Source organism: Heptranchias perlo, chromosome 3 (assembly GCF_035084215.1).
Source record: "Heptranchias perlo isolate sHepPer1 chromosome 3, sHepPer1.hap1, whole genome shotgun sequence".
Taxonomy (NCBI): domain Eukaryota; kingdom Metazoa; phylum Chordata; class Chondrichthyes; order Hexanchiformes; family Hexanchidae; genus Heptranchias; species Heptranchias perlo.
In genome coordinates, this window is record NC_090327.1 from 1,197,404 (window position 1) to 1,209,813 (window position 12,410).

The 12,410-nt window shown below is 50.6% G+C and overlaps 1 protein-coding gene across 1 annotated transcript in view; it reads left to right on the forward strand.

Annotated features, from left to right (window-relative positions):
* The first annotated feature begins 5,783 nt into the window (after window positions 1-5,783).
* Window positions 5,784-12,410, forward strand: part of fastk (Fas-activated serine/threonine kinase) — a 65,782-nt gene continuing 59,155 nt past the window's right edge. Inside the window, exon 1 of the mRNA XM_067977505.1 lies at window positions 5,784-5,976. The gene's annotated coding sequence lies outside the window, so the exon portion shown is untranslated. The remainder of the gene's footprint in view (window positions 5,977-12,410) is intronic.

Consider the following 12,410-nt stretch of genomic DNA (forward strand, 5'->3'; position numbering starts at 1 on the left):
TCCTGGAGAGGGGGGGGGGGGGAGACTGGTCCTGGAGAGGGGGGGGGGGGGGGAGACTGGTCCTGGAGAGGGGGGGGGGGCGGGGAGACTGGTCCTGGAGAGGGGGGGGGGCGGGGAGACTGGTCCTGGAGAGGGGGGGGGGGGGGGGAGACTGGTCCTGGAGAGGGGGGGGGGGGAGACTGGTCCTGGAGAGGGGGGGGGGGGAGACTGGTCCTGGAGAGTGGGGAGAGGGGGGAGGGGGCAGCAGGGAGAGTGGCAGTGCTGGGAGGAGGAAACCTCGGAGTGGGGAAAGTGGGAGCAACGGAATGGGAGGGATGAGACGGGGCAGAGTGTGAGTGGGGGAGAGTGACAAGAAGGAGAGAGGGAGTGGGAAGCATACGACGAGCAGGGGGAGCAGGGTGAGGACTGAAGAATTAGGGCAGGGTAAGGGGTGGGGAAAGAAAGGAGGAACTTGCATTTATATAGCACCTTTCATGACCTCAAGATGTCCCAAAGTGCTTTACAGCCAATTTGAAGTGCAGTCACTGTTGTAATGTCGGAAATGCAGCAGCTAATTTGCGCACAGCAAGATCCCACAAACAGCAATGTGATAAATGACCAGATCATCTGTTTTTTGTGATGTTGAATGAGTGATACCAGGATACCGGGGAGAACTCCCTTTTTCTTGCCCAATAATGCCCTGAAGGGGCAGACGGGGCCTCGGTTTTAACGTTTCATCCCAAATATGGCACCTCCAGCAGTGCAGCTCTCCCTCAGTATTGCACTGGGAGTGTCAGCCCGGATTATGGGCTCAAGTCTCTGGAGTGGGACTTGAACCCACAACCTTCTAAATCAGAGGTGAGAGTTCTACCCACGAAGCGATGGCTAACCCCACAAAAAGAGGGAAGAGGGAAGACTGGAGAGAGTGGGATAAGTGGAAGCGGGGAGTAAGGAAAGCTGAGAGCAGATATGTGGGGACAGGATGTGAGGATGGGATGAGGAGACAGAGGGTGTGGGGCTAAGTAGAAGGGATGTGGGGATTGGGGGGATGGGGGGATGAGAAGACTGGGGGGTTGATGAGATGGGATGAGGGGACTATGGGATGTGGGGGGATAAGGAGGTCGGATGAGGAAAAAACTTGCAGGGCTACGGGAAAAGAGGGGGAATGGGACCAGCTGGATTGCTCTTAGAGTCGGCGCGGAATCAATGGACTGAATGGCCTCCTTCCATGCTGTAACCTTTCTACGATTCTACGAGAGGACCAGGGGGTGAGGAGATGGGAAGAGGACACTGGGGGATGTGGAGACTGGGGAGATGGACTGAGGGGACTGGGGGCATTGGATAGGATGATGGGACTGGGGGGTTGGGGTTGAGGAGATGGACTGTGGCAACTAGAGGGGGATGAGATGGGATGAGGGGACTGGGGGGCTGGAAGGGAATGAGGAGAGGGGATTAGGAGATGGGATGAGGGGACTGGGGGGCTGGAAGGGGATGAGGAGATGGGATGAGGGGACTGGGGGGCTGGAAGGGGATGAGGAGATGGGATGAGGGGACTGGGGGATGAGATAATGGGATGGGGGGATAAGATGGACTGTGGGGGATGAGGGGATGGGGATGAGAGGGATGTGAGGATAAGGAGAAGGACTGTGGGGATGAGATTATGGGAATGGATGGGGGGTGAGGAGATGGACTGTTGTGGGGATGAGGGAACTGGGGGGTGAGGAGATGGACTGTTGTGGGGATGAGGGAACTGGGGGGTGAGGAGATGGACTGTTGTGGGGATGAGGGAACTGGGGGGTGAGGAGATGGACTGTTGTGGGGATGAGGGAACTGGGGGGTGAGGAGATGGACTATGGGGGCTGGGGATGGGACGTGTTGGATGAGCGTGCTTGCACATTGAGGGCGGAGTCCAGCGCACGAGGGGATTGGGGAGAAGGGAGACTGGTTGGGGAGAGTGGGGAGCAGGGATACTAGTAGCAGAGAGGGGAGAGTGGGGTGCAGGGAGACTCGTAGCAGAGAGGGGAGAGTGGGGTGCAGGGAGACTCGTAGCAGAGAGGGGAGAGCGGGGAGATTGGGAGGGGAGAGTGGGGAGCAGGGAGATTGGAAGGGGAGATTGGGGAGCAGGGACACTGAGGGTGTAGGGATAACAAGATGGGATGAGGGAACATAGGAATATAGGAACAGGAGTAGGCCATTCAGCCCCTCGTGCCTGCTCCGCCATTTGATAAGATCATGGCTGATCTGTGATCTAACTCCATATACCTGCCTTTGGCCCATATCCCTTAATACCTTTGGTTGCCAAAAAGCTATCTATCTCACATTTAAATTTAGCAATTGAGCTAGTATCAATTGCCGTTGCAGAAGAGAGTTCCAAACGTCCACCACTCTTTGTGTGTAGAAATGTTTTCTAATCTCACTCCTGAAAGGTCTGGCTCTAATTTTTAGACTGTGCCCCCTACTCCTAGAATCCTCAACCAGTGGAAATAGTTTCTCTCTATCCACCCTATCCGTTCCCCTTAATATCTTATAAACTTCAATTAGATCACCCATTAACCTTCTAAACTCCAGAGAATACAACCCCAATTTATGTAATCTCTCCTCGTAACTTAACCCTTGAAGTCCGGGTATCATTCTAGTAAACCTACGCTGCACTCCCTCCAAGGCCAATATGTCCTTCCGAAGGTGCGGTGCCCAGAACTGCTCACAGTACTCCAGGTGCGGTCTAACCAGGGTTCTGTATAGCTGCAGCATAACTTCTGCCCCCTTGTACTCCAGTCCTCTAGATATAAAGGCCAGCTTTCCATTAGCCTTATTGATTATTTTCTGCACCAGTTCATGACACTTCAATGATCTATGTACCTGAACTCCTAAGTCCCTTTGGACATCCACTGTTTTTAACTTTTTACCATTTAGAAAGTACCCTGTTCTATCCTTTTTTGATCCAAAGTGGATGACCTAACATTTGTCTACATTGAACTCCATTTGTGCCACAGTTTTGCCCATTCATCTAATCTATCAATATCGCTTTGTAATTTTATGTTCTCATCTACACTGCTTACAATGCCACCAATCTTTGTGTCATCGGCAAACTTAGATATCAGACTTTCTATGCCTTCATCTAAGTCGTTAATAAATATTGTGAATAATTGAGGCCCCAAGACAGATCCCTGCGGGACTCCACTAGTCACATCCTGCCAATGTGAGTACCTATCCATTATCCCTACTCTCTGTTGCCTTTCGCTCAGCCAACTTCCTAACCAAGTCCGTACTTTTCCCTCGATTCCATGGGCTTCTATCTTAGCTAACAGTCTCTGATGTGGGACTTTATCAAATGCCTTCTGGAAGTCCATATAAATAACATCCCATGTCCACTACTTTAGTCACCTCTTCAAAAAATTCAATCAGGTTTGTCAGGCACGACCGACCTTTCACAAATCCATGCTGGCTCTCTGATTAACTGAAAATTCTCGAGGTGTTCAGTCACCCTATCCTTAATTATAGACTCCAGCATTTTCCCCACAACAGATGTTAGGCTAACTGGTCTATAATTCCCTGGTTTCCCTCTCTCTCCTTTCTTAAAAAGCAGAGTGACATGTGCAATTTTCCAATGTAGAGAGACAGTTCCTGAATCTAGAGAACTTTGAAAGAATATAGTTAGGGCATCCGCAATGTGCTCACCTACTTCCTTTAAAACCCTGGGATGGAAACCATCTGGTCCTGGGGATTTGTCCCTCTTTAGTGCTATTATTTTCTTCATTACTGTTGCTTTACTTATGTTAATTTTATCGAGTCCCTGTCCCCGATTCAATATTAGTTTTCTTGGGATTTCCAGCATGCTATCCTCTTTTTCTACTGTAAATACTGACGCAAAGTAATTATTCAACATGTCCGCCATTTCCCCATTGTCAATGACAATATCCCCACTTTCAGTTTTTAAGGGGCCAACACTGCTCCTGACCACCCTCTTTTTCTTAATATAACTATAAAAGTTCTTCGTATTGGTTTTGATATCCCTTGTAAGTTTCTTTTCATACTCTCTTTTTGTAGCCCTTACTATCTGTTTTGTGACCCTTTGTTGATCTTTGTATCTTTCCCATTTGCCAGGATCTGTGCCATTTTTTGCCTTTTTGCATGCCCTTTCCTTATGTCTTATACTGTCCCTTACCTCTTTAGTTGTCCTTGGCTGTTTTTTTTGGCAAGTAGAGTTCTTGTCCCTCAGGGGTATAAACCATTTCCCACTGATCATCAGTCATTTTACCCATTAACAGATTTGCCCAGTTTACTGTGGACAGTCTCTGTCTCATCCCATTGAAGTCGGCCTTGCCCAAGTCTAGAATCTTAGCAGCTGACTCACTTTTTTCCCTTTCAAACACAACATTGAACTCGATCATGTTGTGATCGCTATTGGATAGATGTTCACGCACAGTTAAGCCGTTAACTAAATCTGGTTCATTACTCATTACTAAATCTAGTCTGGCTTGCTCCCTTGTTACCTCTAGGACATACTGCTGTAGAAAACTATCCCGGACACACTCAAGAAATTCACTACCTTTCTAATAGTTGCTAGTCTGCTTTTCCCAATCTATGTGAAGGTTAAAGTCCCCCATTAAGACCACTATGCCTTTCTTACACGCTTGTCTAATCTCTGCATTTATACAATCTAGCACTTCAGAGCTGCTGCCAGGGCTCCTATACACAACTCCCACTATAGTCTTAGATGCTTTCCTATTTCTCAATTCAACCCATAAGGTCTCTGTTGGCTGCTTACCTCTCGTTATATCCTCCTTTATCATTGAAGTGATTTCATTTCTAATCACTAAGGCTACTCCTCCCCCTCTTCCATTTTCCCTATCTCTCCTGTAGACCTTATAACCCGGTATCTGGTACCAGGGGACTGGAGGGACGAGGAAATGGGACATGGGGGGGGGCGGGGGGGATAAAGAGATCAGATGAGGGGATTGGGAGGATTTGATGATGAGGAGAATGGGGGATGATGGAGTGGGGGATGATGGGTGAGGGATGAGGGAGTAGGGGGATGATGGGGTGAGGGGATGATGGGTGAGGGATGAGGGAGATGATGGGGTGAGGGTATGAGGGAGTGGGGGATGATGGGTGAGGGATGAGGGAGTAGGGGGATGATGGGGTGAGGGGATGATGGGTGAGGGATGAGGGAGATGATGGGGTGAGGGTATGAGGGAGTGGGGGATGATGAGGGGATGATGGAGTGGGGGATGATGGGGTGAGGGTATGAGGGAGTGGGGGATGATGAGGGGATGATGGAGTGGGGGATGATGGGGTGAGGGTATGAGGGAGTGGGGGATGATGAGGGGATGATGGAGTGGGGGATGATGGGGTGAGGGTATGAGGGAGTGGGGGATGATGAGGGGATGATGGAGTGGGGGATGATGGGGTGAGGGTATGAGGGAGTGGGGGATGATGAGGGGATGATGGAGTGGGGGATGATGGGGTGAGGGTATGATGGAGTGGGGGATGATGGGGTGAGGGGATGATGGAGTGGGGGATGATGGGGTGAGGGGATGATGGAGTGGGGGATGATGAGGGGATGATGGAGTGGGGGATGATGAGGGGATGATGGAGTGGGGGATGATGGGTGAGGGATGAGGGAGTAGGGGGATGATGGGGTGAGGGGATGATGGGTGAGGGATGAGGGAGTAGGGGGATGATGGGGTGAGGGTATGAGGGAGTGGGGGATGATGAGGGGGTGGGGGATCAGCGCGCTTGCGCACTGAGGGCGGAGTCCGTTGCGCGAGGCGAGTGGGGAGCGTGCGGCGGGCGCGCGCGTTTGCCAGCGGTTGGCGGCGGGCGCGCGCAGTTGGCTGCGGGAGCGCGCGGCAGGGGCGCGCGTTTGGCGGCGGTTGGCGGCTGGAGCCGGCGGGAGGAGCGGTCCCGGGAGCAGAGCGAGCGGCGCCGGTCGCAGGAGCAGCAGGAACCCGAGGCCGAGGCCTAAGCCGGGCCCAGCGGGGCCTCCCGGACAATGTAAGTGGGCGGCAGGGGAGTCGGGGCCTTGGAGTCGGACTCGGACTCGGCGGGGAGCCGGGGCCTGGCCTGGCGCCTGGGAGCCCGGTGAGATGAGCCCGGGCCCGGGAGGAGCGGCTCCGGGTGTCGGTGATGGAAACAATATGGAGAATAAAGACTTAACATCAGTAAATGCAAATAATATTAATAGAGAAAGTAGCGCTATAATAAGTGTCAAATATAATAAAAATAACCACATTTTCTAATTATCAGACAATTTATCTGTAAAAATTAATGTATAAATAAAATCCACTTATACACAGATATTCCCTTCCGAGCAACTCAATATCATTAAAATAATATTTATATATATTTACATTACACCTGATCAAATACCCTCACACATTCCACAGGAGATACGATCAAAAACCATTTATATCCATAACATTGTGTTGGAATATTAATTAGGACATGGAGTTTGTGCTGATAATTATTTACTCTCACTGGACGTGAAGTAAATTTAAGTAGAGATTTGTTATAAAAATATAAAATGTGTAGAGTTGTTTCTATCCAGGTCTGTCACTATAACACTGGGGTATAGTACTGGTGGGTACAGGTCTGTCACTGTATAACACTGGGGCACAGTACTGGTGGGTACAGGTCTGTCACTATAACACTGGGGTACAGTACTGGTGGGTACAGGTCTGTCACTGTATAACACTGGGGCACAGTACTGGTGGGTACAGGTCTGTCACTGTATAACACTGGGGCACAGTACTGGTGGGTACAGGTCTGTCACTGTATAACACTGGGGCACAGTACTGGTGGGTACAGGTCTGTCACTGTATAACACTGGGGCACAGTACTGGTGGGTACAGGTCTGTCCCTGTATAACACTGGGGCACAGTACTGGTGGGTACAGGTCTGTCACTGTATAACACTGGGGTACAGTACTGGTGGGTACAGGTCTGTTCCTGTATAACACTGGGGTACAGTACTGGTGGGTACAGGTCTGTCACTGTATAACACTGGGGTACAGTACTGGTGGGTACAGGTCTGTCACTGTATAACACTAGGGTACTGTACTGGGTTACAAGTCTGTCACTGTATAACACTGGGGCACAGGTCGCTCACTATAACACGGGCCTGTCACTGTACAGCACTGGGGTACGGTACTGGTGGGTTACAGGACTGTCGCTGTCTAACAGGGTACAGTACTGGTGGGTAGAGGTCTATCTCTGTACAATACTGGGATACAGTACTGGTGGGTTCAGGTCTGCCTCTATAACGGGTACATTAATGGTGTGTATAGTACTGGTGGGTACAGGTCTGTCTCTGTATCATAGTGGTGGGTACACTCTATAATACTGGTGGATACAGGTCTGTCGCTATAACACTGGGGTACAGTACCGGTGGGTACAGGTCTATCAGTGTGTAATTCTGGGGTGCAGTACTGGTGGGTTCAGGTCTGTCACTGTATAATGCTGGGATGCAGTACTGGTGGGTACAGGTTTGTCACTGTAAAAAACGGGTACTGTACTAAGGTACAGGTCTGTCAATGTATAACACTGGGGTACAGTACTGGTGGGTACAGGTCTGTCACTGGGGCACAATGCTGGTGGGTACAGGTCTATCAGTGTGTAATTCTGGGGCACAGTACTGGTGGGTACGCGTCTGTCACTGTATGACACTGGAGCACAGTACTGGTGGGTACAGGTCAATCACTGTATAACACTGGGTCACAGTACTGGTGGGTACAGGTCTGACCCTGTTTAACACTGGGGTATAGTACTGGTGGGTACAGGTCTGTCACTGTAAAGCACTGGTGTACAGTACTGGTGGGTACAGATCTGTTACTGTATAACATGGGTACAGTACTGGTGGGTAGAGGGTCTGTCACTGTATGACACTGGGGCACAGTACTGGTGGGTACAGGTCAATCACTGTATAACACTGGGTCACAGTACTGGTGGGTACAGGTCTGCCACTGTATAACACTGGGGCACAGTACTGGTGGGTAGAGGGTCTGTCACTGTATGACACTGGGGCACAGTACTGGTGGGTACAGGTCTGACCCTGTTTGACACTGGGGTATAGTACTGGTGGGTACAGGTCTGTCACTGTAAAGCACTGGTGTACAGTACTGGTGGGTACAGATCTGTCACTATGACACTGGGGTACAGTACTGATGGGCACAGGTCTGCCACTGTATAACACTGGGGCACAGTACTGGTGGGTGCGGGTCTGTCACTGTATGAGACTGGGGTACAGTACTGGTGGGTACAGGTCTGTCACTGTATAACACTGGGGTACAGTACTGTTGCGTACAGGTCTGTCACTGTAAAGCACTGGTGTACAGTACTGGTGGGTACAGATCTGTCACTGTATGACACTGGGGCACAGTACTGGTGGGTACAGGTCTGACCCTGTTTAACACTGGGGTATAGTACTGGTGGGTACAGGCCTGTCACTAAAGCACTGGTGGGTACAGATCTGTCACTGTATGACACTGGGGCACAGTACTGGTGGGTACAGGTCTGTCACTGTATAGCACTGGGGTACAGTACTGGTGGGTACAGGTCTGTCACTGTACAACACGGGTACAGTACTGGTGGGTCGAGGGCTATCACTATTACACTGGAGTACAGTACACTGGATGTACAGGTCTGTCACTGTATAACACTGGGGTATAGTACTGGTGGGTACAGGTCTGTCACCGTAAAGCACTGGTGTACAGATCTGTCACTGTATAAGACTGGGGTACAGGTCTGTCACTATAACACTGGGGTACAGTACTGGTGGGTACAGGTCTGTCACTGTATAACACTGGGGTACAGTACTGGTGGGTACGGGTCTGACCCTGTATAACACTGGGGTACAGGTCTGTCGCTGTATAACACTGGGGTACTGTACTGGGGTATAGGTCTGCCACTGTATAACTCTGGGGTACAGTCTGTCACTGTATAACACTGGGGTACAGGTCGCTCATTATAACACTGGGTACAGTAATGGCGGGTACAGGGCTGTCACTGTACAGCACAGGAGTACAGTACTGGTGGATACAGGTCTGTCATTGTATAACATTGGGGTACAGTACTGGTGGGTAGAGGTCTATCTCTGTACAATACTGGGGTACAGTATTGGGTACAGGTCTGAGACTATAATACGGGGACAGTACTGGTGGCTACAGGTCTGTCACTGCATAATATGGGAACAGTACTGGTGGGTACAGGTCTGTCACTGCATAACACTGGGGCACAGTACTGGTGGGTACAGGTCTGTCATTGTATAACATTGGGGTACAGTACTGGTGGGTAGAGGTCTATCTCTGTACAATACTGGGGTACAGTATTGGGTACACGTCTGTGACTATAATACGGGTACAGTACTGGTGGGTACAGGTCTGTCACTATATAATATGGTACAGAAGGACAAGAGCAGCAGGCACATGGGAACGACACCACCTGCACGTTCCCCTCCAAGTCACGCACCATCCCGACTTGGAAATATATCGCCGTTCCTTCATCGTCGCTGGATCAAAATCCTGGAACTCCCTTCCTAACAGCACTATGGGAGAACCTTCACCACACGGACTGCAGCGGTTCAAGAAGGCGGCTCACCACCACCTTCTCAAGGGCAATTAGGGATGGGCAATAAATGCCGGCCTCGCCAGTGACGCCCACATCCCATAAACGAATTTAAAAAAAGTACTGAGGGTACAAATACAGTACAAATAACAAAAAAGAAAATTATGCAGCAATACAAAAGCAAAAAAAGCCAATGGAATATGTGGTCCAATTGCACATACTTGGATGGTGAGACCAAAGGCCATGAACATGCAAGAGATCACAATTTAAAGGGGGGAGAAACATGGCCAAGTATACCCCAGGTTTTGGAGAGGGTCTGGCCTAAGAGGGAAATGTTTCTGATTTAACACTGTATAACACTGGGTACAGTACTGGTAGATACAGGTCTGTCACTGTATAACACTGGGGTACAGGTCTGTCACTGCATTACACAGGAACAGTACTGTTGGGTGCAGGTCTGTCACTATAACGGGTACAATACTGGTGGGTATAGGTCTGTCACGTTGTAGCACTGATGTACAGTACTGGTGGGTACAGGTCTCTCACTGTATAACAATGGGATACAGTACTAGTCGCTATTGGTCTGTCACTATAAGACTGGGGTACAGGTCTGTCACTGTATAACACTGGGGTACAGCACTGGTGGGTACAGATCTGATGCTGTAGAACGGGTACAGTACTGGTGGGTACATGTCTGTCACTATAATATGGGTACAGTACTGATGGGTACAGATCTGTGACTATAACACTGGACTACAGTGCTGGTGGGTACGGGTCTGTCACTATAACACTGGGCTACAAGTCTGTGACTATAACAATCGGGCACAGTACTGGTGGGTACAGGTCTGCCACTGTATAACAGGTACAGTACTGGCGGGTACAGGTTTGTCACTGCATAACTAGTACAGTACTGGTGGGTACAGGCCTGTTACTGTATAATGGGTACAGTACTGGTGGGTACAGGCCTGTCATGGTATAACACTGGGGTACAGTACTGGTGGGTACAGGTCTGTCACTATAACACTGGGGTACAGTACTGGTGGGTACAGGTCTATCACTGTATAACACGGGTACAGTACTGGTGGGTACAGGTCTGTCACTGTATAACACAGGTACAGTACTGGTGGGTACAGGTCTGTCACTGCATAACACTGGGGCTCAGTACTGGTGGGTACAGGTCTGTCACTGTATAACACTGGGGTATAGTACTGGTGGGTACAGGCCTGTCACGGTATAATTGTTGTGTACAGTACTGGTGGGTACAGGTCTGTCCCTGAATAACACTGGAGTACTGATTTTCTTTTAACTGCACCATTAATCCTTACTGATCTCGTGATGTTGGATTGTTGGGGGAGGGGAACAGAGGGCAGAGACTTTCCCACACGATGTGGATGAGATTTGGTGTGGGGGATGGGGAGGGAAAATCAGCCAGGCAGATTCCTCGGGAGGAGCTGAAAATTCAGAAAAGGGAAGAAGGGAACTGAGTGAGGGGAACTAAATATAAAACTCCCTCTGCTGTGCCGTGCTCTGCCCCTGTTCCCTGGGCGAGAGAGCGGCTTGTTTACAGGGGGTGCTGCTGGAGTGAGTGAGTACTCGGAGTCTGAGGTGTGTGTACTGACTGTCATGGGAAAGAACTTTGCATTTCTATAGTGCCTTTCACAACCTCAGGACGTCCCAAAGCGCTTTACAACCAATGAAGCACTTTTGAAGTGTAGTCACTGTTGTAATGTCGGAAACGCAGCAGCCAATTTGCGCACAGCAAGAACCCACAAACAGCAATGAGATAATAACTAGATAATCTGTTTTTAAGGTGCTGGTAGAGGGATACTAGGAACATAGGAACAGGAGTAGGCCATTCAGCCCCTCGAGCCTGCTCCGCCATTTGATAAGATTATGGCTGATAATATTGTCCAGAACACCGGGGAGAACTCCCCTGCTCTTCAAATAGTGTTGTGAGATCTTTTTTACATCCACCGGTTTAACGTCTCATCCAAAAGACAGCCCCTCCGACAGTGCAGCACTCCCTCAGTGCTGACCCTCAGACAGTGCAGCACTCCCTCAGTGCTGACCCTCCGACAGTGCAGCGCTCCCTCAGTACTGACCCTCCGACAGTGCAGCGCTCCCTCAGTACTGACCCTCCGACAGTGCAGCGCTCCCTCAGTGCTGACCCTCTCGACAGTGCAGCGCTCCCTCAGTACTGACTCTCCGACAGTGCAGCCCTCCGACAGTGCAGCATTCCCTCAGTGCTGACCCTCCGACAGTGCAGCGCTCTCTCAGTACTGACCCTCCGACAGTGCAGCGCTCCCTCAGCGCTGACCCTCCGACAGTGCAGCGCTCTCTCAGTACTGACCCTCCGACAGTGCAGCGCTCCCTCAGTACTGACCCTCCGACAGTACAGCGCTCTCTCAGTACTGACCCTCCGACAGTGCAGCGCTCCCTCAGTACTGACCCTCCGACAGTGCAGCGCTCCCTCAGTACTGACCCTCCGACAGTGCAGCGCTCCCTCAGTACTGACCCTCCGACAGTGCAGCGCTCCCTCAGTACTGACCCTCCGACAGTGCAGCGCTCCCTCAGTACTGACCCTCCGACAGTGCAGCGCTCCCTCAGTACTGCACTGGGAGTGTCAGCCTGGATTATGTGCTCAAGTCTCTGGAGTGGGACTTGAACTCATGACCTTGTGACTCCGAGGTGACCAGGATTAGCCCGGTGACCATCAGGATTTTACTGAGGGTATCTAATCCCGAGGACTCGGATAGCACAGCCCAGAACCTCTCGGAGTCGCTTCCAGCCTGTGCCGAGTTTGCATTCTTTTATTTCTTGTTGGGTTGTGGGTGACATTGGCAAAGTTTAATTTAATTCAGGTGCACG